We start from the raw sequence: 27390 nt of genomic DNA, 5'->3' as shown, positions 1-27390 counted from the left end.
GATTGCCATTCTAACTGGTGTGAGATGGTATCTCATTGTGGTTTTGATTTGCATTTCTCTGATGGCCAGTGATGGTGAGCATTTTTTCATGTGTTTTTTGGCTGCATAAATGTCTTCTTTTGAGAAGTGTCTGTTCATGTCCTTCGCCCACTTTTTGATGGGGTTGTTTGTTTCTTTCTTGTAAATTTGTTGGAGTTCATTGTAGATTCTGGATATTAGCCCTTTGTCAGATGAGTAGGTTGCGAAAATTTTCTCCCATTTTGTAGGTTGCCTGTTCACTCTGATGATAGTTTCTTTTGCTGTGCAGAAGCTCTTGAGTTTAATTAGATCCCATTTGTCAATTTTGGCACAAGACAGGGATGCCCTCTCTCACCACTCCTATTCAACATAGTGTTGGAAGTTCTGGCCAGGGCAATTAGGCAGGAGAAGGAAATAATGGGTATTCAATTAGGAAAAGAGGAAGTCAAATTGTCCCTGTTTGCAGACAACATGATGGTATATCTAGAAAACCCCATTGTCTCAGCCCAAAATCTCCTTAAGCTGATAAGCAACTTCAGCAAAGTCTCAGGATACAAAATCAATGTACAAAAATCACAAGCATTCTTATACACCAACAACAGACAAACAGAGAGCCAAATCATGAGTGAATTCCCATTCACAATTGCTTCAAAGAGAATAAAATACCTAGGAATCCAACTTACAAGGGACATGAAGGACCTCTTCAAGGAGAACTACAAACCACTGCTCAAGGAAATAAAAGAGGATACAAACAAACGGAAAAACATTCCATGCTCATGAGTAGAAAGAATCAATATCGTGAAAATGGCCATACTGCCCAAGGTAATTTACAGATTCAATGCCATCCCCATCAAGCTACCAATGACTTTCTTCACAGAATTGGAAAAAACTCCTTTAAAGTTCATATGGAACCAAAAAAGAGCCTGCATTGCCAAGTCAGTCCTAAGCCAAAAGAACAAAGCTGGAGGCATCACACTACCTGACTTCAAACTATACTACAAGGCTACAGTAACCAAAACAGCATGGTACTGGTACCAAAACAGAGATATAGATCAACAGAACAGAACAGAGCCCTCAGAAATAACGCTGCATATCTACAACTATCTGATCTTTGACAAACCTGAGAAAAACAAGCAATGGGGAAAGGATTCCCTATTTAATAAATGGTGCTGGGGAAACTGGCTAGCCATATGTAGAAAGCTGAAACTGGATCCCTTCCTTACACCTTATACAAAAATCAATTCAAGATGGATTAAAGACTTAAACGTTAGACCTAAAACCATAAAAACCCTAGAAGAAAACCTAGGCATTACCATTCAGGACATAGGCATGGGCAAGGACTTCATGTCTAAAACACCAAAAGCAGTGGCAACAAAAGCCACAATTTTTTGTATTTTTAGTAGAGATTGGGTTTCACCGTGTTAGCCAGGATGATCTTGATCTCCTGACCTCGTGATCCGCCCACCTCAGCCTCTCAAAGTGCTGGGATTACAGGCATGAGCCACCACGCCCGGCATCATATAATTTTTCATCCCACCATTGAAAGCCACTGTTTCCGTATTCCTCAACACACACATTCAGTAAGGATGCATTTCTGCCTCATTAGAAACAGAAAAGGTGAGGCAGAGCAAGATGAAGTGATTTGGACAGTAGAAAGTCAGCATTCAATTGAGAAAGCCTCTTAAATAAGGAGTTTGACATTCCTTGTGATTGAACTGATAAGGAAAACAAATTTTGTCTGATTGGCCCTCAGCGGACTTTAGAATTAGAATGAACCAAGTAAAACCAATGCAAGTAATAGGATCAGGTGATAGAGTCCAAGTCAGGCAACAGGTGTGGACAGTCAGATGAAAAAGCTCCTACAACACCTAATTTCATGAGGCCATGATGATTAAACCACACAGTGCATATAAAGCCCTCAGCAAAGTGCTAAGTGTGATCTATAAACATCAAACAGGACACAGACTGAAGTAAGGACTGGATAGCTAATTAATCAAATGCAAGTCTAGAGCTTGTTCTAGCATACAGGAAACTAACAGTTTCTTTTTAAAATTTATATATCATAAAATTCATGAATCTTCAGTATACAAAAAATTAGTTTTGATAAATGCACACAGCTGTGTAACTAACACGTGAATCAAGACTATAAAGCATTTTCATCACTCCAAAAAATTCTCATGCACTCCTTACCAGTTAATCCCCACAACCAACCATTTGTTCTAATTTGTATTCTATCTTAGTTTTGCTACTTCCTGAACTTCGTTTGAATGGAATTATATCATATGTACTCTTTCATATAATACTGATGTTTTCACTTAACATAATGTTTTTTGAGATGTCATTGCATATATAGAAGTTAGCATTTTTTATTGCCGAGTAGTATTCTATTTTATTACTGTGACATTTGTTTATGCATACTCAAAGGGACATTGGGTTGTTTCTATTTTGAGACTATTATGAATAAAGCCACTGTAAATATTTTTGTACAATTCTTTTTTTGGACATATGCTTTCATTTATCTTAGGTAAATACCTAGCATTGGAATTGCTGGGTCATATATTTATTTCAAAGAGACTGGCACAGAAGTTGTACAGAGTGGTTGTACTATTTTACACTCCCTCCCACATTGAATGACTATTCAAGTTAATTTATACCCTTGCCAACATTTTCAATTATTAGTCTTCTTTATTTTAGTCATCCTGGTGGGCAAGAAATGATTTAATTTGCATCTCTCTGTCACCTAATGATGTTGAGTATTTATGCGTGCCCTCATTGACCATTGGTATATCTTCTTTTGTAAATTATCCCAGTCTCTTACTCATTTTTAAATTTTTTATATATTATGGAGTTTTAGGAGTTCTTTATATATTCTGGATACAAGTCCAGATGGTAGATATATGTGTTAAGACTATTTCTCCCAATTGTACTGGCTTGTCATTACTTTCTTAGCATGTATTTTGACAAGCAAACATTTTTAAAATTTGGTAAAATTTATTAGTTTTTAATTTCATCTTTAGTATCTTCTATTTTGTCTATGAAACCTTTGTCTAGCACAAGATGTTGAAGATATTTGTCTATGTATTCTTCTACAACCATTATAGTTTTAGTTTTACATTTAAGCCTTGATCCAATTTAAATCAATTATTGTGTGGGTTATGAAGCAGTAATCAAGGATTATTTGTTTTGATACATGTATCTAGTTGCTCCAGCCCCACGGCTATAAAAGAGTGGCCCATCCCCATTAAACTACATTGGTACTTTTGTTGAAAATCACTTGGGAATGTATAATTATGGACCTATTTCTGGACTCCCTGTTCTGTTACATTGATCATTTATCTATCTTTATTCCAGTACTATATTGTCTTAATTACAATAGCTTATATTAAGAGTTAATATCAGGTATTTTGAGTCCTCCAACTTTGTTATTTTTCATAATTGTTTTGGCTATTCTTAGTTCTTTTCATTTCCATATAAATTGTGGAATCAGCTTGTCCACTTCTATCTAAAAAGTTGGCTGAGATTTTGAGAGAGATCGTATTAAATCTATTAGTCTTCTGATCCATGAATATGGTAAGGCTTCTTTATTTATTTGAAGTGTCTTAAGTTTCACTCAGCAAAGTTTTATAAATTTCAGTGTAAAGAGGCCTTAGATATCCCTTCGTTACATTTATTCCTAAGATGTTTATTTTTATTGATTCTTTAGAAAATAAAATTTTTTAAATTGAATTTTTAAATTGTTTGCAATTAGTATATAGAAATACAATTTATTATTTATATTGACCATGTATCCTGAGAACTTGCTAAACATATTTGTAAGTTGTAATCATATTTTGTTTTTGCCGATATTTTGTTTGCTTGTATGTTTGGGGCTTGGCTTTTTTTTTTTTTCGGTAGATTTTGTGGTAAGGTGTTCTATGTGGACAATTGGTGAATAGATTCATTTTTACATCTTCCTTTAAAATATGTATACTGTTAATTTTTTTCTTTACTTATTGCACTGGCTACACCTTCCAGTACAATATTGAGCAAAAAAGGTGAGAGCACTTGTTTCCAATTTTTAAAATTAAATGTTTCAGGTTTTTCCATGAAGTATGGAGTTAGCTGTAGTTGTAGTTTTGTGTAGATGTCTTTTATTTGATTAAGGGAATTCCCTTCTATTCCTAATTCCTGAATTGATGTTTAATTTGATCAAATACTTTGTTCTGCGTATTTTGAGATACTCAATTTCATTTTTTTAGTTGGTCAAGGTGTAAATTACATTAATTGATTTTTAAATGCTAAACTAATCTTATATTCCTGGGATAAATCTCATTAATCATCATGTATGATCTTCTTTATACATCATTTGATTCAATTTGCTATATTTTGTCAAGGGCTTTTGTGGAATTTTCATACAGAATATTAGTTCCATAATTTTTTGGTAATATCTTTATCGTGTTTTAGTCTCAAGGTTGTGGTATCCTCATAAAATGAGTTGTGAAGTGTCCTCATCTCAGTTTTCTAAAAGAGTTTGGTAAGTTTGATATTACTTTTTTCTTAAATGTTTTATAAAACTCAGCAGTGAAAACATTTGGGCCTGTACAGTTGACTCTTAAACAATGTGGGGGTTAGGGGTGCCACCCGCCTCATGCAGTAGAAAATCCACATATAACTTTTGACTCCCCAAAACTTAACTACTAATAGCCTACCATTGACTGGAAGCCTTACCAACAACATGAACAGCTAATTAACACTTTTTATATGGTATATGTATTACATACTGTATTCTTACAATAAAGTAATATAGAGAAAAGAAAGTGTTGTTAAGAAAATCATAAAGAATAAAAATATATATATACTATTCATTAAGTGGAAGTGGATCATCATCAAGGTCTTTGTTGTCTTCACGTTGAGTAGCCTGAGGAAGAGGAGGAAGAGGAAGGGTTGTTATTGCTATCTCACTGGTAACAGAAGCAAAAGAAAATATCTGTACAAGTGGACTAACACAATTCAAACCTGTATTGTTCAAGAGTCAACTGTATTTTTCTTGTGGGAATTTTATTATCCATTGTTTTTCTTTAACATTAAAGGGCTATCAGATTTTTTTTTCTTGTGTTGGTCTTGGCAAGTTGTGCTTCTAAAGAATTTGTCCATTTCATCTAAGTTGTCAAATTTATTGGCATAACTTTATAATATTCCCTTATTATATTTTAATATCTATGCTATCTGTAGTGATATCCTGTTTTTTTATTACTTCCGTTGGTAATATGTGTTTCTTTCCTTAGTAAGTTGATTTAGAGGTTTACAGGTTGAGAATTCCTAATTTGAAAATCTGAACTCTGAAATGCTCCAAAATCCAAAACTTTTTGAGTGCATAATGCCACAAGTGCAAATTCCACACCTGACCTAACGTGATAAATCTCAGTCAAAATGCAGGTACAAAACACACAGTTTATTCAACATCCCCAGGGGAAAAAAGACTTTCCCAGCCCCTTCAGCTGCAGTAAATTTGGGTCTCATCCCCAATACATCTCACTATGTATATGCAAATATTTAAAAATCCAAAATATTTCTAGTCCCAAGCATTTCAGATAAGGGATATTTAACCTGTAATAAACTTATTAATGTTTTCAAATAAGCAACTTTTTACTTTCTTGATTTTTCTCTATTATTTGTCCGTTTTCTATTTCATTGATTTTACTCTTACCTCTGTTGTTTCCTTCTTGAACTTTGTGTTTAACTTGCTCTTCTTTTTATATTTTTCAAGAGGAAATTTGAAGCATTGATTTTAAGCCTTTTTTCTTTTCTTTTATAAGCTTTGAAAGCTATGTTTCCCTTTCACTTCTTTAGCTCCATTCAAAATTTTGATGTATTGTATTTTTCTTATCATCTGGTTAAAATATTTTATAATTACCCTTGTGATTTCTATTTTGACTCATGTTCTATTTAGAAGGGGTTTTTTCCAAGTCTTTAGGGTTTTTCTAGATATCTATTGTTATGAAATGCTAATTTAATTTTTCTGTGGACAGAGAACATATTCTATAATTTTTTTATCTCTCAAAATATATTAAGTCTAGAAGATGGTCTATTTTAGTCAACATTCAATTGAATGTTGCAATTGTAAAGAATGACTATTTTACATTCTAGTATATAATGCTCTGTAAGTGTCAAATAGGTTGAGTTGGTTGATAATGTTATTTATCATTTTACAATTTGTCTATTTGTTTTATCAGTTACTTAGAGAGATACATTAAAATCTCTAGTTATAATTTGACATTTTCAATTTCACTCTTTAGTTCTGTCCATTTTTGCTTTATGCATTTTTAAGCTGTATTGGACTCATACACATTAAGGGTTCCTATGTCTTCCTGATGAATTAATCTGTTATTATAAAATGTTCTTCTCTATTTCTGGTAACATTTCTTATCTTGAAGTCTACTCTGTCTGATATACTTAAATAGCCACTCTCATCTTCATATGTTTAATGTGACATGGCATATCTTTTCTTATCCTTTGACTAAACTTATTTATGCTTCTAGATGTAAAGCATGTCTCTTGTATAGAACATATTATTAGGTTTTGCTTTTTGTCCATTCTGATAATCTCTGAATTTTAATCCAAATATTTAATCAATTTATATTTAATGTAATTATTTACATGGTTGGTTTTAACTGTACTGTTTTTCTATTTGCTTTCTTTTTGTCTTATTTGTTTTTTCTCTGTTCCTTCTTTTCTGCCTTTCAGGGTTAATAGAATTTTTTTAATAGTACCCTTTATCTTATCCGTGAGCTTTTTAGCCCTAACTCTCTGTATTATTTTTAGTGGTTGCTTTAGGGATTACAATATGTATCCCCAGTTCCCCATAGTCTACCTAGAGTTATTATACCACATCATGGAAAATGAAAAAACACTTTAAACCTTATAATTCCTCCTCCCAACCCTGATTCCCTGGTTTTGTTATCATACATAAGATATACATAACTCCACGAAACAATGTAATGGGTTTTGCTCTATGCTGTCAGTTTCATTGTAAAAAGAGAATAACAGCCTTTTGTATTTTTGTTACATACACTATTAAGTTGTGCTGTTTCTTCCTGTAGATCAATTGCATCTTGTATCCCGTCCTGAAATTCCTTTAGCATTTCTTGTAGTGCAGATCTGCTGGCAATGCATTTTCCCAGCTTCCATATATCTGAAAATATCTTGATTTTATCTTCATTTTTGACAAGTGTTTCTACTGGATATAGAATTCTGAATTGACATTTTTAGGTGCATTAAAAATGCCATTCCATGTCTACTATTAAAAAGTCAAAAACAACAGATGCTGGCAACGCTGCAGAGGAAAAGGAACACTTATACACTTTGGGTGGAACTGTAAATGAGTTCAGCCACTGTGGAAAGCGGTTTGGAGATTTCTCAAAGAACTTAAAATATAACTACCATTCAACCCAGCAATCCCATCATGGGGTATATATCGAAAAGAAAATAAATCATTCTGTCAAAAAGACACATGCACTTGTATGTTCATCACAGCACTATTTACAATAGCAAATACATGGAATCAACCTAGGTGCCCATCAACGGTGGATTGGATAAAGAATATGTGGTACATATATACCATGGAATACTATGCAGTCATAAAAAAGAATGAAATCATGTCTTTGCAGCAACATGGATGCAGCTGAAGGCCATTATCCTAAGTGAATTAATGCAGGAACAGATAATGAAATACTGCATGTTCTCATATATAAGTGGGAGCTAAACATTGAGCACACGTGGACGTAAAGATGGGAAAGACAAACACTGGGGACTACTAGAGGGGGTAGAGGGTGTTGAAAAACTAACTCTTAGGTACTCTGCTTATTACTTGAGTGATGAGATCAGCATTACGCAATATACCCATGTAGGAAACCTTCCCATGTGCCCCCTAAATCTAAAATAAAAGTTGAAATTATTAAAAAATTAAAAATAAAAATACTATTTGATCAAGGTCTTAAAAAATGTCATTCCATTGGCTTCTAGTCCCCATTGTTTCTAATAAGAATCCAATCATAATCATACAGTTGTTTATCCATAGGCAATGTGTCTTTTATCTCTCGTTTCTTTGAAGAGTTTTTCTTTTTCATTTATTTTCAGTAATATTCCACATGTGCCTCTATATCATTTTATTTGTACTTATTCTACGTAAATTATTGCTGAGATTCTTGTTTCTAAACTGATATTTTTCAACAAATTTTTAAAGTTTTTGGCCAAACTTGGACTGTAGCAGTTTGGGTTCTGCCTTACTGATAACCAGAAAAAGGAGTGTCCTTTAGGGAAAAGCCTCTGTGTTTTTTCTGGAAATTGAATTACAAGTATGTGAGACTGTTTAATATTGTCTCACAAATTAGAAGAGCCTTGGATTTTTTTTCAATAATTTTTTCTCTGTTCTTCACATTTGATAATTTTCATTGATCTATCTCCAAGTGTGGTGACCCTTTCTTTATCTCTCTCCAATCTATAATTAAGCCCATCCAGTAAACTTTTTATTCAGATATTGTAGGTTTTGTGTTTTTAATTTTCCATTTGGTTAGTTTTGTCGATTGTGCTTTTCTAGTTGAATTTCCTTGTTTCTTAAACCATTATGACCTTCTCTTTGGATCCTTATTGTATTTAAAATAGCAACTTCAAAGTCCCTGTCTTCTAATTCCAAATTCTTGGTCATGATTGAGCCTGTTTCTATGGACTGCTTTTTTTTCCCCTCAACAATGAATCATATATGTCTTTGCATATCTTATCATTGCTATTATATATTGGAGATTTTAGATAAAACATTTCAGACACTGAATTCTATTTTCTTCTTGTAAAGAGTATTGACTCGCATTCAAACAGGCAGTGGGATTACTGGCTTATCACTTTGAACTTGCAGAGGCTTGGTTTACTTTACCAAGGTGCTCTAATTTGGTGGGATTCAAACATCAACCTTTTCTCATCTGTGACATCTAGCTGCTAAAATCCCTCATAAATCCTTTTTGGTCTCTAGCTGTGGTTTTCTGCTGAGTTCCTTGGAGCTTGGAGTCCTCTAAAAGCATTCTGTAGGGTTCAGCCAAGTATTTTAGGGAAATTATATTCAGATTTGAGGGCTCCATTTACTCCAGGAGTTTCCTCTTTAATTACCAGTCTCTCGTGCACTTCCAAACTCTGCCACTGACACCTCAAGCTGAGAAAAATGCAGCTTTCTCCTTGAGTTCTGGCTCCTTTGCAGGCCACACTCAATGGGATGTCCTCAGGAGAAAGATGCTTGTAAATATGGACTGCACTCTAAGCACTTGCCCTCTTTTAAGGCAGAAATACCTTCAGTTGCTGCCTGCTTAGGGTTGCCCTCCATGCCTTTAAACAGGTGTGTGTGTGTGTGTGTGTGCGTGTGCACGTGTGTGGTGTGTTAATTTTGTTCAGTGTTTATAATTGTTATGTACTGAAGAGTTTTTCTAACAATCTATTCACCATTGTTGACCAGAAATTTCCTTTTAATATTATTCATATTATGGCAATAAATTGGTGAAACAAATGTACAGTACTGCATTCTCTTGTATCTAACATATAGCAACCTTTACATTCTCGCAAAAGCTTGGAGTGGGTGAAATCAAGGGGCAGTGGTAATAAACATATTATGACTTTCAAAATAAGGAGATTTACGAATGTAGTAACACAAGTCGGGTATAGTTTGTTCTTCTGGCTTGTTTTTCAAATAAGAATATTTGAACATTACTGTGTTCAAACACTTTCTCCTGCCAAGTCAACATAATCAAACAAATAGATTAAGAAGGTGAAAGAGCACTCAGGGGTATTCTAAGGGAAACTATTATAAATAACACTCCTATGCATAAACACGGTTAAACAAATAAAAATCAACTCTCAGGGAAATAGTGCTGGTCCCCAATATTAATTTAGTCCCCTCTGCCTGCCTATAAGGTTATTTCCTTCTCTTTAAGGTATTCAAATTATTGCTCCCTCTGCTACCTTTGGTAATATATTCTACTTGTCAGAAGTAGGCTGATGCAGCAATGAGACAGAGAGATAGGGAAAGCCTGGGGTTTGAGCTTAGGAACACGGTCCCAGGCTAATTACTCTTAGAAAGGAGTTGCAGGAATTTGAGTCATAAGGTGAGATCATCACCAGCGGGCCATCATCCCATGGCACAGGAAAGGTAGAAGGCAGAAAATACCCACACTGTCTTCAAGATGAAGAGACAGTATCAAACACAAATAGCTAATCAAGTTTTTTTTTTTTTTGCTGGCAGTAAGAGGCACAAATGAGAGTATGATCATGGAGGAATTTCATATCAAAATAGAGACGGTATAACACAGGACCCATATCCCAAATGCATTTTTTACAGTGAAAGTAAAATTGTTTCAGATCTCCTGTTTTTGAATCCCAGGTCCATCATCCTTCAATCATATGATCTGGGGAAAGTGCCTTAATGTCCCTGTGTTCCATTGCAACATCTGGGAAAATAAGTGCAATGACTGAGTCAGACCTCGTCAGCCCCAGATGTCTCAATTCACAGATAGGTGCCCAAGTCTCCCCACAATTTGGCCTTTTCAGTTCCACTCTGTTCATTTCAGATTCTCCTTTATCTGTTACTGCTTCCTTTTATTTCACTCCTTCCAGCTTCAGCTCCTACTCTCTCCTGAATTGTACTTCAATATTTCCAATTCCGTATTAAAATCTGTCTTAGATCGACGTTCACCCCAGTCTACATGCCTTCACTCCAAACACTGCCCTCAAAAAGCCTTTGGTCCAGGTGAAACTTCCTAGATTCCAACAAATGTTTCATATCTATTTGTGTAAGAAACCACATACTCCTGCTATAAGCCCTTTGGCAGCAGTATACATAAGCATTCCACATTACTACTTTGCTAAAGGCAATATCAAAAAAAAAGACCTTAGAAACACAAATTAAGGAAAATAAACACAAAAGTGTCTTTTGAAAACTTACAAAACCTGTTCAGTAGAGCAGGCCCTTTTAATTGGAAATGCTGCAAGACTGCAGGAGCAGCAAAATGTGATTCCTTCAAACATAATAGAATGTGCTGATTCACAGGCAGGAGGAATAACACCCAGAATCTGCCTACCTGCCACAGCAATTCTGATCCTTCCAGCTCCGTTTCAGAAAGATTAGCCTTAATGGGAGCCTTATACCCATGCTCGGACTCTTCCAGAGGAAAAATATGAGCATGACTTTTCAGTTTGCAAAATAATCATGTGATTCTCCTTTAGTGGCAAATAACATAGTGTCCTCTGTCCCTAAAAATTCTTCTTGTCCTTCTAGGATCATGGGGATCTCTGAGGGTTCTACCTTTGCTTAAAATCCTTCAGACCTGCAATAAATAACTTGAAATGTTTAAAACACCATCATAAAAAATATACATTTGGGTTTGTTTTGCCCACGAGAAAATAAAGGGGGAGTGACTGTTATCAAGTAAAATCAAAGAAAATGTCTTGTCCCTCAGGCCTAGGTTTAAATTGCTCAGGTGTCCTGTGGCCTACATGAGCTTGTTTCTGGGAATGACATTTGTGCACAGATAGACAAAGTCACTGCCTATTCATAACAGGTGTAGAAGCCACAAGTGCAGCTTTTACAAGGCAAGTCATCCTCAGGTCATCCTTAGGATTTTCACAAGGTGAGCTAACCTCCTGGCATAAACAGCCATTTTTAATTTAAATTTTTTATTGCACGCTTTTCATCTAACGAGTCACATGGAAAATGAGAAGGGCCACTATGCATCTGTGACCTAAAAGACTATAAATAGTAAATGTATTATTTTCATGTTTCCAATAAAAAGGAAACCCATTTTCTTTTCTTAATATACAATACATTTTAATTAACTATAGTCATTTTGTTGTGCAATAGAACTCCAGAACTTATTCCTCCTAACTATAAATTTGTACTTGTTGACCAGCATCTCCTCTTTCTACATATTCCATATTCCATGCAACTCCCCAATCCCCTGCCCCTACCACCCCCAGAACCACTGTTCTACTCTCTACTTCTATCAGTTTGACTTTTTTTAGCTTCCACATATAAAAGAGAACATACAGTATTCATGTCTCTGTGCCTGGCTTGTTTCACTTAACATAATGTCCTCTAGGTTCGTCCATGTTGTTGCAAATGACAGAATTTCCTGATTTTTAAAGGCCGAACAGGATTCCATTGTGTATACAAATCACATTTGCAAAATCTGTTCATCCATTGTTGCATACTCAGGCTGAGGAAACCCATTTTCTATGGGGCAAGTATTTGTTCTTGCCTCTGAAATCTGCCTTTGTGGATCCAGATACAAATATCAGACAAAACATACTTCAGTTTCGGTAGTTGCTAACAGTGGTTTAAGAATATTCCTGGATATTGGCCAGGCGTGGTGGCTCACGCCTGTAATCCCAGCACTTTGGGAGGCCGAGGTGGGTGGATCACAAGGCCAGGAGATCAAGAACATCCTGGCTAACACGGTGAAACCCTGTCTCTACTAAAAATACAAAAACAAAATTAGCCAGGCATGGTGGCAGGCGCCTGTAGTCCCAGCTATTTGGGAGGCTGAGGCAGGAGAATGGCATGAACCCGGGAGGCGGAGCTTGCAGTGAGCCAAGATCACACCACTGCACTCCAGCCTGGGCAACACAGCGAGACTCCTTCTCAAAAAACAAAAAAGAATATTACTGGATATAATCAAAATAACAAACATAATGTCTTATCCTAAACAACTCTCCTTGCCCTGCCATATAAATCCATTAAAAGTGAGAATTTTACAAAGTTCTCACACTTTATACGGTTAAAAAAAAATTCAAATTTTTAAAAATTGTTTACTGGCTGTCTATAAAGTAAAAGACACTAGGATAGGCATGGTGAGACATAACATAAGGAAGATATAGCCTTTTCTCTTAAGAGATTTATCAACATTTCACCAATTCCAAAATATAAGCCATCTTCAAAAGATGAGAATTTTTCATCAAGACTGGTACATTTTTTTAAATGTGTTGTTGGCTTTAGATAAAATCCTCTAAGACTATTCCAATCAACCATGAAGCAAGTAATCATAATTTAGAAGCAGTAAGACCTATTTGGATGCTCAAACTATATAACTGTATATTCGAAATTGAATAAATGTTTACTAAAAACCTATCACATTATATTGTATCGTTGATTTATGTTGAATTAATTACCCTATTTCCTGCAATCCCTAAACTTCAGATCAAATTCATGGGATTTTAATGGGTATTTCAGTACATCTTTAGTTTACATTCATATGAAATCATTATTTCCCATTTCAGTATTTTAAATTCAACAGAGCCATTGAGATGTATCTATTGATTTTGTGAAAAAGACTTAGCTCTGAAGTCAGGAGTCCTGGGTCCTTATCCCAACTCTGATGCTGTAACTGGCAAGGTGAACATGGGTTCAGTTATCTAGCCTCTCTGAGCTGTTTTCTCTGTAAAAAGGATGAGGTTTGCAATTCCTTGGCACATGATACATTATAACTATTGTGAATCAAAAAAATCACTCATCTTTGTTGAGAATCTGGCAGTGCTGTGGGGTGACCATTCTGAAGATCAATGCTTACCAGATTCAAAAAATCATTTTAGTGTTTGAAAGGGATAGAACCAACCTTATTCTACAGATGAGGACTTTGATAGATACAGGAGGGAAGTCACTTGCCCAGTGCCACTTAGATAGTGGTAGACCTTCAATCCAGTCTTGGCACCTTGTCTAGTCCCTTTTGTACAGTATAGCAGATATATCTGTAAAAATTATAGATAAGTTGACTGACTTTATAATGACCTTTGATATCTTCAAATTAGGAGTTTTTCTGTTCTAACACATCTCTAATAAAAGATAGTTGCTAGAACTTTGAATTTAGGCAGAAAAATGGGTAGTAATCATTAGGCCATAGGTCTTATTTTCCTCCGCTATAACAAAAGAAAGGATTTTTAACTTTATAAGTTTGTTTAATCATCACTTAGCTATTCTTCTAAAAGAGAAAAAGCAGACTAAAAAATGGATAATTGAAAGTTCCAGTTAACTGGGTCTCAGTTAATCTAGATTTTTATTATTTCTAAACCATTCCACTACAAACTCTGATTGGTATAATTGATTTAGAGCCTGTTCCATATGGTGCCTTCTGTTCTCTAAGCTGAGCTGACCCCAAAAAGAAGAACCCTTTGAATTCAATCTGAGAACTATACTCAGTTCTGAGAATGAAGATGGCATTTTAGACTCCTATGTTTGTGAGCTGGTGCCTTTTCCTATATTTTTATTTTTAAAAATCCAATTTGAGTTTTTTGCCTCATGTCCTCATCTTAGGCACCATAAAAAAGAAGTGAGTGAAAGAAAATCTTTCCCATAAAAATTCTCACACATAATGATGCCAACAGGCCTTTCATTTTACTGGTTGCCTGGCTGACTAGTATATTGGAAATAAGTGAAGATGGGAAAATAACAAGGAACTAGTTTCTGCTGAGGGGAACAAATTCTACAGTTATGAAGTTGTAAGGAAAAGCACAATGAAAAATAATCTTAGTATCGCAGAATAAAGCAATCCTCAGCAGTAAAGTAGTAACAAAAGAAATGGAAATCTTAGGAAACACTCAAAATGGGCAGTAATAGCACAAAATCATTACAATATTTCAAATTGCAAGGTGAATCGAATGATTGAGAGACTGTCTTGAGCACACTTGAGATTAGTTCTCAGATGTATTTTATTTGGTTTTCCTTTTTTCTTTTCTGAGAGATTATCTCATCTATTTAGGCCTTCTTCCTTTAGGTCACAGAAACAGGGAAAGGCACTTAAGATATTCATTAATTAAGACACCATTTGTAGCTCTACTGTGAAGGATAATCACTTGTTGGCTTAAGATGGTAACTTACAACTTAAAATATTTACATGGCAATTTCTCTACTGTGAAGTTAAAGGCTCTAATTCAAACCGATGACAGGAACTAGTTAGGGATTTTAAAAGAAGCAAATACTTTTCAAATTTCATCAGAAGGATAAGAAAAATATTTGATTAATTAATGGACTGCCACAAGGAGCAATTCTTCCTGACTTCATATATTCTACATTAGTTGTTCTTTATAAAACAAAGAGTATATTGTAGTTCATGTGATTTTCAAAGAACTATAGATTCAAGTATAGACCTAACATAAATTCTTCCTACATACACAAAAACTCAATAGCAACGACATAACAGTAATAGAGACGTTTTCCTAGAATTTTAAGATATCAAAAATGTTCTTCAATATCACATTAATCAAAGGTACTCTAATGGCATCTCATGAGCTAAGTAGGTGTCAAGGATCATCTTTCTTTTATCATGAGAAAATAGAGCAGAACTGGTTCTGTGATTTAGCCAAGATCAAATGTCAGTAAGCAAACAATCTCAAAATCAGAGCCTTTCAAGTCTCAATTGACCATCTCAACCCAGAGGGTGAATTCTGCGAGTATTATGTGAGAAAACATCATGAAAACACTAAGGCTCAAGATTTGTGAGCTCTCAGTTTAGTTCTGTTGTTTGTTTTTTTGTTTTGTTTTGTTTTTCATTGTTTTATTTATTTATTTATGTTGGTCACGGCACCTTTTGTTGTCACATACAGAATTGAATATTCATCTTAAAACATCATCTGAAAGGCCTAATTAAAAGTTGATGATTTGCAAGATAACCTAAATGTGACTTACTTATACCTTACATTAGTCTTACAATTGATTTCTTCCTCCACTATTAGTACTGTTGTAAGCAAATGTAAGGAAGGCATTTTTGAAGTAAGCCTGTGAAAGGAATTGCATACCTCCTGGAAAGCAATCCACATGCATCAACTCTTTCCTCTTTGCAGATTGCTGTGCTCTAAAATCCCATTCAGAGGAATCATTTGTGCTTCTGACATTAATGGTAAGACAGGCTCAAGCCTTTATAAATGAAGAAAATAGCTATGAGGATTTTGTCCGTGTAGTATTGTAGCTATTACAGATTTTCAATTAACCTTTGTGTCTGCTTGGCAAATACTATAATGGTCAGACTCCAGTGCCATAGACTATGTCACAGTGCACAAGATACAGCTAAAGATTTAGCCAAGGTTTGAAGGCAATTTCTGCAAAGAAAAGATACAAAAATCATCCTAATTATTAACTTGTATAGAAATGGCGATCAAAAAAAGAGACGTTGTCTGCATTTGACAGGTAAATATCCATTATTATTCAATGCAGTATTAAATATCATTAATGTATCCAAGCATAATGTCATCACTAAGTTATATTTTAATTCAAGTAGAGGTAAAATACAATGCTTAGGTATTTTACAAATTGCATGAAGGAGACATAATCCTTTCCTTCCAGAGCTCAAATGAATGACAACATTGCTATATGCATTGAAAGACACACTTCTGTGTAATACACAAATAGTTAATACTATGAAAAATTTTAAAAGATTGTTTTTTTCTATTTTCAGGGTCAGTTATTTGTGTTCTGAATATATTGGTAACTGAATTTGTGCACAAAAAGAAGAGAAATGGCTCTGTCCTTTTGTAAAATGATGTTAGCTCTTAAATGTATTATTCCCTAGGGGCAAAAAGGTCAAAATAAGGCATGGAGGAAATACAAAGGATTGCACAGGCAAGGAATGCTTTTGATAGTTACTAGTTTTGCCTTGTCAGTGAGCCAGCAAAGGGCATTCTGTTCTCTAGAAGTCAACTTTTCATAAGCGTCAGAATCCATTTGATTACCTTTAAGGCTTCTGATGCATCCACTTGAGCCATTGGGCTCAAGAACTCTTTCATTCAGATAAAATGTTCCTCCATAATATACTAGAAAATGGCGTGACTTCTAATCCTCATTTATTTTCTAAATAGTCTATCTTATTTTTTAAATATTGCATTCAGATATTGAATCAATAGATTTAGTAATAATTTGTTAGCATGTGCTCTTTATATGTAGAATTCAAACATACCTAAACAAGAAGTTACTACAAGGGAAAAAGAATGAGAAATATTATCTGTCTGAACTAAATCAAGTTTATTCTAGAAGCAGAAAATTCATTAAGAATGGGAGATCCTTTTTTGAGATGTGTTTAGGAAATTTCATGACAAGAAATAGTTCAAGAAGCAGAACTGTAAAAATGTCCGGAAATGGTAGCCTGAGACAATTCCAGTATATGAAAGATTGAGGTATTCATCTTTGGACTTGAATTATGAGAGGCCTCTCCTAAAGCCACAAAAAATTCTACCAGTGACTCATGGAGAAGGCAGGCAGCAGACAGAAAGACTGATCTGCCAAGAGCAGATGCTGAATCAGACCTGGGGGTTTTATATAGACGAAATCAGCCCACAAATCCATGTATTTTCATGGAAAACCAGCAAAGCGTGTTTGGGGCTGGGGTAGGGAGGACTGGCAACATTTTTCCATTTTTTTCTCCTCCTATGTATAAAATGGCTTCTTTTCAAGTAATAAAGATTACACCAGAACATAAAAGTGTTAGAGTGTGGGGGTTGTTGGGTGAGTATGTCCCTCAGGGGACTCCTGGTTTTCCTGTTACCTCACTGATTGCTCTTCCTCCATCCTCTTTACTGGATCCTTTTCTTCCATACACCTCAGAATTTTGGAATGTCCCATGATGTGTTTCTTTGTTCTTCTTTGTTTTCTATCTACACTCACTCTCTTGGCTACCTTACCCAGTCTCAGGGCTTTACCCCCTACCTATATATGACAGTGACTCTCAAATTTTTATATTGACTCCTGGCCTACTGCCTACTCAACAACTCCCTTTGGATACCTAATGACCACCTAATTTTTATTTTTATTTTATTTTATTTTTTTTGAGACAGAGTCTCACTCTGTGGCCCAGGCTGGAGTGCAGTGGTGCAATCTCGGCTAACTGCAAGCTCCGCCTCCCGAGTTCACGCCATTCTCCCGCCTCAGCCTCCCGAGTAGCTGGGACTACAGACACCCACCACCATGTCTAGCTAATTTTTTTGTATTTTTTTTTAGTAGAGACGGGGGGTTTCACCGTGTTAGCCAGGATGGTCTCGATCACCTGACCTCGTGATCCGCGGGCCTTGGCTTCCCAAAGTGCTGGGATTACAGGCGTGAGCCACCGCGCCTGGCCACAACCACCTAATTTTTAACTTGCCTAGAACTAAATCATTGATCTTCACTCCCTCACCAAAAAAAAAAAAAACAACAGCAACAAAAAATCTGCTTCTGCCTGCAGTCTTCTGTGGCACAAATGTTAGCAATTCCTTGCTAAAACTCAAGTCAAAAACCTTAGGGTCATCCTTGACTCCTTTCTTTTTTTTTTTTTTTTTTTTTAACACCACTTGCTCAATCCTTATGCAAATTTGGTTGTCTATTTTGTTAACACATGTCCATATACGACCCTTTTCCACCACTGTTCAAGCCACTGTCATCATATTATATATCTCATGCACAGGACCCAACACGATGCCCCTTCACAAGGACCCAACAAAATCTACATTGTCTTATGGCCCTACAGATACCTTTGCCTCTTACCCTTGCCTCTCATTTGGAAAAATGTATCTAGATTTTAGGTTGGGAAAAACAGTTCTTATTAATGAAATGCATATTCTTCTGAATCTGTTGTTTGGCCAGGACCTACTATGCAGTCTTGACTTTTGACATTCAATAGCCTAGATTTTAAAAATCCCAAATTTCCTTTCTGTGTTTTGGTGCTTTGTCCTGTGGCTGTGAATGCTTTACAAATTCTATTTTAAGTGGAGGAAGAACACGTTTAAAAATAATTTCTGGAAATGAAAAAAACATATCATAAAATGAATGCCTCTCCCCATATACGCAGGCTGGTATGCTTACAGCAGATTCAATGGGCGGCGGGGAGCAGTTTAGCTGACACTGCTAGAAGGATTCTTCTTTTGCCAGGAAGAGATTTAGCTATTTTAGAAATAGTCCATGATAGGCTTAAAAATCACCTTCTACATTCCTTCCTTTTGCCAGTTCTCCTATATCTACGAATTCCTTTAAAAGGGAAATCTAGGACATTTCATACTAAAATTTTCACTGAAATCTGTAGTGACCCCCTAAGTCCCCACCCCCCATCTGTCACACACGAAATCCCTCATGGAATAACGTCCATTGCCTCTAGGTGACTTTGGACTCAGGTTTATAATAAGTCTGTGGTTCAGAGATGGGTGACAATGAGGATTCTTAGAAATTCTGGACAGGCTACCACTTGTAACAAGTATGGTTAATCTTAGCTCAACAATCTTAGGTGTTCAAGAGAAATAATTTTCTTTTATGGTTTAATTTACTTTATATTTTGAGTGCCCATTCTGCTAGGTGATGGAAATGGGATCTTTGTGAATTAAGACTCTCTCCCACCTTCTTTCCCTATATTTTCATTCCATATTCTAGTCAAAGGATAAAGAGAAATTACTGAGAGGAACAACATCAACGAAATTGGGCAACTTATCTATGGGGAGATGGACTTTCCAGTTCACTGAGAGAGCAGAATGTATGCAGTTACCTGGGCCCTGGCAAGGAAGGGGACTTGTTGACATTAGATTGGTTCAAGAACTGAAAATGACTGGCTAATGTTTTTAGACATTTTTTAAATGGAAGTACCAATATTGTTAGTGTAATTCTTCTAAAATAGTTTTATAAGCCCCAGTAAAAAGAACAGTGGCTTATAAAAAACCCACCTTCATTTTCACTTTGGCAAGATCTTAGCTGAGAAGAAATTATCACCAGCTGCAGCATACCTCATATAAAAAAAGGGGCAAGGGAAAAGCTATGCAAAATATGTTGCTTCTGCTGCTGCTCCATATAGTAACCCCACTCCATGAGGTTATGTTATGTAGCCTTGGTTAAACAAATGGGGAATTTTAGCAGATGTGTATTCTCTTCTGTCATTCAAAATTTTATCTGCAGAGATGCAATATCAAAATATCTTATCTGGTGATTCTAGGTAAGTCACCTCCAACATGAAGCCTGGGAGGTACAATATGTTTATTTGTTTCATTAATCAACTTGTTAATAAACAATACTGATGGCTGGGTTGCCTACCAGCTAGCTTCACAGACCTGACAGTACAGTGTAGCAGGCTAGTTAGAAATTAGGGGTTAACACCATTCTGAGCCTTAGTATTTCTGGGGTGAAAGGCAAGCCCCTTTTCTCTGTGACTTCTTTGCCACTGCCTCACCCCACCCTGGACCCTGACCTCCAAGGTTCTGACCCAGGCGCCACCCCTAACCTAGATTTCACTTTGTTGTTGCTGACTATGAGCTCTGACTCTGATTAGCCTGAAAATAGCAAATCTAGAACAAGTGGCTGCCTCTACGCTCCTGCCAAAATTAGACATAGAACTTTTAGACTTGAAGACAAGATCACCATTAAAATTGCTGCATGAATTGTTATATACTTGATATAAATTATGCAATTTTATATAAGTTATATTGTTTGCCAAGTCATTATCAAAACATTAGTCTAAACATCTTTTGTATGTACTAAATAAGATTTCGTTTCTCAGATCTAACACTGGCTTAGAGCTATAATATTCAATAAAGGAGCCTCTAGCTCAGGGGGCTCTTGAATGCTTTAATTGTGGCTAGTGTAATTTTGATTTTATTTAATTTTAATGTTAATTGAGATTTACATTAAAAAACTGATATTGCTTTCAGTTTTGGGGAAACTTTAAGTAATTTTGGAAGAACTCAGGTATGTAAATCTACTTTTTCTGCTGTATGTTTTATGAAATATAAATGCAGAAAAATATTTCTGATATTAGTATTAAGATGTGTTGTAAGGGTAAAATACACATTGGGTTTTGAAGACTCAGTACAAAAACAAAAGAATGTAAAATATCTCACTAATAGTTTATGTTGTTCACATCCTGAAATAATATTTTGTGTACATTGGGCAAAAATTATATAGTATAAAAGTTAGTTGTATCTGTTTATTTTCACCTTTTTTAATGTGACTATTTGATAATTTAAAATTTCCTATATGGTTTGAATTATATTCTAATGGGCATGCTAGTTTAGACAAACTATGCTCATTCAATTGCCTTACTATATTTTGAGCTATATCATTTTCTATAAGAGTTTGTCCCCAAACACTGTAAATTAGTATTTTAACCTGAGACTTCCACTGCAAAAAATAAAACCCCTGTTTTGTTTTTTCCTATAGAAAATATTATAAGAAAACCTCTCTCCCTTTCTGATAGGAACATAGACCTAGCTATGCAGAGCAAAACAGGAAGAAATATTTAGGCTCCTCTCTCTTCTCTAAAATTTGCATCCAATAATGCATTCTGGACATTATTTTTGCAGCTTCCACCATCACTGAAGCTCTTCTGTTGAAAATCTCCTGAGTGACATAAAGAGAGCAGATGAATGAATGAAACAGATTAGGATGTTATTTCCTTCTTCTTTTGTTAGTTGCAAAATGCACCATATGGACATATCACAATGTGCCTTGCAGAAATTTGAATCTCTGATAAAGTTTTTTTTTCTTTTTAAGAATTACATAAAGTACTCATGATTAATGAACTTTAGGCATTAAGTGATGAATGAGTTTTTGAATAACCATCCTTTCAGAAGTTATATCAAGTTTCTAGTAACATAAGCATCTAAGTTATGTTTAAGTGGCTCATACTTCAGGTTTTTGAACAAATCTCATGCCTCTATGAAATCTTATAGTGAAGTAAAACCTACATATTTCTAGTGTTTGCATATGAACAGATTTTATAGATTTACAAATTAAGATTTTAATCGAATCTTTCAGAGTTCCTTGAGTGAGGAGACTAAATCAACTTACTTTGATCTTTTAAAATGCTGTATTACTTTTTTAAGTAAATGCTATCATGGCTTAGCAATACTATTTAAACAATACTATTATAACCTTCTGGAAGACACTTCTTAGTCAAATATATTTTGAATCAAAGATTTTTTGGGAATCAAAAAGACAAAAATAGTCTTGGCTCTTCAGGTACTATGACATACTCCCAGACATAAGAAATACATACATAGAACATTTATGTATTAGAATTGGTGGGCTTTAAGTAGACAAATAAAAATAAAAAGAAAAATAACTGAAGGGATCAACATAAGCTAAGATGGAAAAAATAAAGAAAAATCCAAACCAATGAAAAGAACAATACAAATGTGCTTTAAATATGGCCAAAATAATTCCTATAGTTCAGATTCAGATATGGTTTTGCTGCTGTTTTTGTAATACATTGAGTTAAGCATCTGGAACAATCTTTTGTTGAAAATAACTAATCATCCTAGCTATAATAAATATTTTTAAACATTCTTAAAGGAACAATGAGCTGGCTAGAATTAAAAAAAAAAATCTCAAGCAGAAAAAAAAATCCTAATTAAGAACGAGAACTCAAAGAACTAAGCAGAATACTGAAGCTTCGTTTTATGCTGAGGTCATTTGCCTAAGTATATTTAAGCTTCAAGTTTAGACTCATGAGATTTTAGGAGTTGTAACCGCAGAGAGGTAAACCTTAAGTGTAATAGGCAACTAAAAAGAATACTCTGCCCCTTAACCCCAGAGGCCTTCAAGAAAATTTGCCTATCTCAAAATAGAGGGGGAAAAATCTTCATGGAGAATTTAGAACTTCAAGCCAAACCCTCGCAAATGTCCACAGAACAAATGCACACTGCCTCAGTGTTTGGAAAAGCTTCAAATTAATAATTAAAATTAGTTAACCTGGAATGGAATTGCCCCTAGTTGTCAGATAAAAGCAAATAAAAATCTTCTCAAAAGAAACTGCCCTTATTTCACAGAAATCATCAACTCACAAATATTAACTAAAAACAAAAGGAAAAGAGGCACCATGCTTGAGAGCCGGCAGAAAGAACATAGAATCCAAAAGGACTTCATTCAGACAACAGACACAGACCATGAAATGATTATGTTTAATATGTTTTAAAATTTTTTAAGCCAGAACAAATATATGCATGATAGGAAAATCGTATGTAAAACCAACCAAATATAATTTCTAGAAACCAAATAAAACGAGTGAAATTTCAAAACACAGTGGATAGGTTTAACAGCAAATAAATGATAAAGAGACAACTTGTAACTGGCAGATAGATGTGAAGAATTTACCCAGATTAAAGGTAGCACAGAAAGATAAAGTGGTGGAAAAGAAAGCTTAAGAGACATATACAATTAAAATGAGAAAGTATTACATATGTCTACTTGGAGTCCAGAGTGAGACATAGATGGATGCATTTCAGGAAGAAGGCAAGTGATCCTAGAGGGATGGCCTGATCACTAAGAAGAAATGAGGTACACAGAAACTGATGAACACAGTCAAATAAACATTAATTATTTGAAACTATAATAACAATGTGTTATACAGTAAATAAGACAATTAAAATAGACAATCACCAAAAAAAAATTAACAAAGAGAAGGGTGAATAGGATTAACATATCTAAGGTCTTTTTTTGTTAAGTTAAGCATGTATATTGTCATTACAAAAAAATAATAGAAGTGAAGTATATAATTTCTAAACAGGTAGATGAAAAAACAAAGGAGAAAAATTAATCTTAGGAAATACAAAGAGGAAGAGAAACACATCAGAGAGGCAACAAAAAGAAAGCCCAAAATAAGACAGCACAGTATATACAGTTGCATCAGTAATTATATTAAATGTAAAAGGACTAAATGCTTCATTTACAACTCACGTCTTCAAAATGGATTTTGAAAAAACAAAAGCTAAATGCTGTTTATAAAAGGCAGGTTGGAGACTTTCTCTTCCAGGAAAATGGAGTAGACTTACTTTCCCTTTCTTGTCCTACTAAGTGCAACTAAAAAGTTTGGGCATTAAATATAAAACAAGCATAAGATGATCCTATACAGTGGAGAGAAAAAGGCAGAACAACTAGGGACCTCAAGACCCCAGGACAACACAATAGAGAGCTCCCTAGGTTTTCTTTTTCTTTCATATATCTCAGATTTCTTGCCAAAGAAGCTAGCAATTGGAAAACACTAAAAGTGCAAATAACAACAACAAAAATACCGCTTGCTCTAGCCAAAGGACAAAGAAAGGAGCAGCCTAGCAGGGCGAAAACTTTTAGAGAGTAACTGTTCAAGTCCAGACAAACACTACAGAAAACACTGTGGCCCTACCCATGCCAGCAAAGGACTTGTGGGGAGCCAAGAATTCCACCCTTATTGGGCTATAATAAAGGCAATATGGCACTCCAGCCTCCCACTCTGCAAGAGTGGTGTCAGATAACAACAAACAGGGAATCACCCACTCTGTGGTGTCATCAGAAACCACACAGGGAGCCTGGAATTCCATCCCCAACCTGCAGTACCAAAGCGCCCTTTCCCACCCCCTCTGGGATGGCGTAAGGGAGTCTTAGCAGACAGTCAAGATTTTCACCATCACCCCTTTCCCGAGATGTGGGGAGTAGTAGAAAGGTACTCCTATACCCGCCAGCCATGGAGGTACCAGTGTAGGGTAACAGGGAGCCAGAACTCTCACTCTTGCCCAGCAGTAACAAGGAGCACCCATCCTTGAGTGTCAAACAAAAGCCAAATGGGGAACCTGAAATTCCACTCTCACTCCCCACTCTGCAGTAACAAGGCTGTCTCACCCTCACCCCCACTTCCGTTGCCAGAACGCTGCCAGAAAAGACCTGTTGAAACAGAAGTTTTAAATAACACCCAGAATCTCATAATACCCAAAATGTACAGGTTTCAGTCAAAGATCACTCACCTTACCAAGAATCAGGAAGATCTTAAACTGAATGAAAGACACAGCTAAAACATGAATGAAGAAAGTTTGAATGTTAAACAACAAAGGAAAACATCACAAAAGATAAGAGAAAGATGCATCTAATAAGAACTAATTAAAAGAAAGACGGTTTGGCTATATAAACTACAAATACAAATAGAAAATAGATTCTAAGACACAAAGCTCTTCTTGAGATAAAGTGGGTCATTTCACCCAAAAATTTCAATTGATCAAAGAGACAAAATTTTAAAGTACCTAACAATAACAGCCTCAAAACTTTCACAAAGAAGCATCATCAGGACTACCAGGAGAAATAGAGAACAGAAATCTATTTGTTACTACAGCCTTGCCTACTCTAACTGAAATATCTGGGCAATAGATTTAATTCACTCAGAAGCCTTGTTGAATTCTGGAGAAAATCAGTTATTAAGTATTAAAGAAGCTTTTTTTTCCAGAAGGACATATGTGTATTGTCACATCAGCCTCATCTACATCTCTTCTACTCCTCTGGTGTTCTAAGGGGGTGTTTTGAGGTGTCAAATTGACTGCAGCATTTCTGCCAGGGAGTCACGGGTGGGAGGACTGGAAATGAAGAGTTGCAGCATGAGAAGCCAGCTATGCCCTGTGCTCACCTGCTGACTTCACTGTTACAGAGTATGGGGCTTAGTGAAACTCAAAGAAAGCATTAGACATTTCCATAAATATGAATTGCATCTGTTAAGATTATGGCATTTCCTACAGAAAGCACAACAGTAATGATTACAGAATGCTCCCATTAGAATACCACATGAGTCAGTCACTCAAGCAAAACAAACCTTGAACACCCAAAGTTAATCTGAAGCATAATCCCTTATTACTGGTTCTTGGCATTATGCTTTCCTAGGGTTGCCTAGACTCTCCTGTGAGCACTAATAAAAATGTCTCCTGGGGAATCATAATTTCTTCCTCTGAAAAAAGTTAACAATGACTGTGTTAGAGAAATGAAGGCAAGTGTCTTCTTACCACCAGTCACCAAGGACGGGAGCAAGTCAAGGGTCTCCTTTTATCTGTTCCGCACTAGTCTCAGAGGCAAAAGCTGAACAGAACAGCCGTTTACCCACCCAGTATTATGAACACAGACAATACTTCTAAGCAGGACATCACAAAATTCCACAGATTTTTCTCTATGCTCCCACTGGCCTTGTGATGTAGCTTTCAGAGGACAGTGTGAGCAGATAGAATTGCATGTTGTAGCTCTCAACCCTGACACCAAGAGGGAGCACCCAAGAAGAGGGAGTTGATCAGAATCCTGAAACTCAAGCACAAGACCCTCAGAGCTAAATTCCTCTCTCAAGGGCAGTCTTCCACGGTCTAACTTTCCCTTATCATCATGACTATAAATCATAAAAGAAATTTAGAAAACACCAGATTGTAAGTGAAGAATAGAGGGAATATTTCCTTGCCATCATTATTCCAATAGCAGGCAAAGTTGAAACCAAGCCTGGGAGACATATTGTTTCCTCTCAGTATCACTGCCAGGAAACCACAGGAGAAACAGCTGTATTGTTAAAGGATTTTAAGTCTAAAACAATCCCACATGCAATGTACATAGTCTTCCTTACTGGAAGATCTTTTATCCCAGTCTATAATCTAAAATACCTAAAACTTTGCTGCCTACACTGCTGGAAACTTTTCCATTGAACAACACTCTTTACAAAAAAAAAAAAAAAAAATCTCTACATTTTGGTTTTCATCTTCTTAGCAGAGCAAATTATCCCATCAGCCTGTGGAGAAGTGGGAGGTTATTGTTCATGAAACTATGAAAGAACATAGCACACAATGCAAATGAGAAGCTTGAAGTCTGTTTCACCATTAAAGCATATTCTAGAAAATATTCATTCTCAGAGAAAAGAGTGAAGAAAAATATACCGTAGCCTTTATATAGACAGTTTTGAGAAGAATATTAGCACTGTATTTAAGGGAAGCAAGAAATAGCTATTCAACTCAACGCCTCCCTCCACCATTCCAAGGCCACCTTTTAAGGATGTTTTGTTATTATGAGATAGAATGAATGTTTTCTCCCTGTCTGACCTAGAGAGGAATGTTTGTCCACAGTTCTACAGCCTCTGCCTGGAACGTACTGACTGAAGGCTATAAAAATCACTGAAGGATGTTAGCTATCCAGCATTCGGGCAAAATCACATTTCCCGCTCCAGCTTACTCTCAAATAGCCATCATATAGCATTTACTTTAGGCAGCAGAGGCCTCCTGTTAAGGAGCAAAATACCCAGAGGAGAATGGAGGGAAATGTGTTCCAGTTTCCTGGGTTACCCTGGGGTATTCAGTGAATTCTCCCTCTTTCCTAAACACGGTGAGTGCTTTATTTAATTTTAGCCCTCCACATCGTAAGTTAGGTCTTACCTGGTCTATTTCATACTTTCTAGTGAACACTAAATGCAGGTCTCTAAGCTAGGAGTCAATGAAGGGACAGTCTTCACCTTTTTAAGGCCAAGTGTACTTAGGAAGAGCCTTGCATGTTTGGGCTGGTTAAGGAACGGCCAGAAACCAATAGCTCACTTGTAACTCTTTGATAGTTGCGGAACAAAGGAGGAAGTCATCCAAGATAACACTTGAGTCAAGTAGGCCTAGAAATAAGAG

At 35.7% G+C, this 27390-nt stretch overlaps 1 protein-coding gene and 1 long non-coding RNA gene across 2 annotated transcripts in view; both read right to left on the bottom strand.

The window, feature by feature from the left end:
* The window catches only part of LOC134761550 (uncharacterized), a 90584-nt gene extending 64774 nt beyond the window's left edge, over window positions 1-25810 (bottom strand). The window contains exon 1 of the long non-coding RNA XR_010140333.1: window positions 25756-25810. This is a non-coding gene — a long non-coding RNA (uncharacterized LOC134761550). The remainder of the gene's footprint in view (window positions 1-25755) is intronic.
* LOC112133872 (uncharacterized) overlaps window positions 1-27390 on the bottom strand; it is a 319730-nt gene that overhangs the window by 215408 nt on the left and 76932 nt on the right. The gene's annotated exons all lie outside the window — the stretch shown is intronic.

Source organism: Pongo abelii, chromosome 5 (genome assembly GCF_028885655.2).
Source record: "Pongo abelii isolate AG06213 chromosome 5, NHGRI_mPonAbe1-v2.0_pri, whole genome shotgun sequence".
In the NCBI taxonomy this organism is placed as follows: Eukaryota; Metazoa; Chordata; class Mammalia; order Primates; family Hominidae; genus Pongo; species Pongo abelii.
The sequence above is the reverse complement of the archived record's forward strand: the minus strand, read 5'-3'. Positions and strand labels throughout refer to the sequence as shown.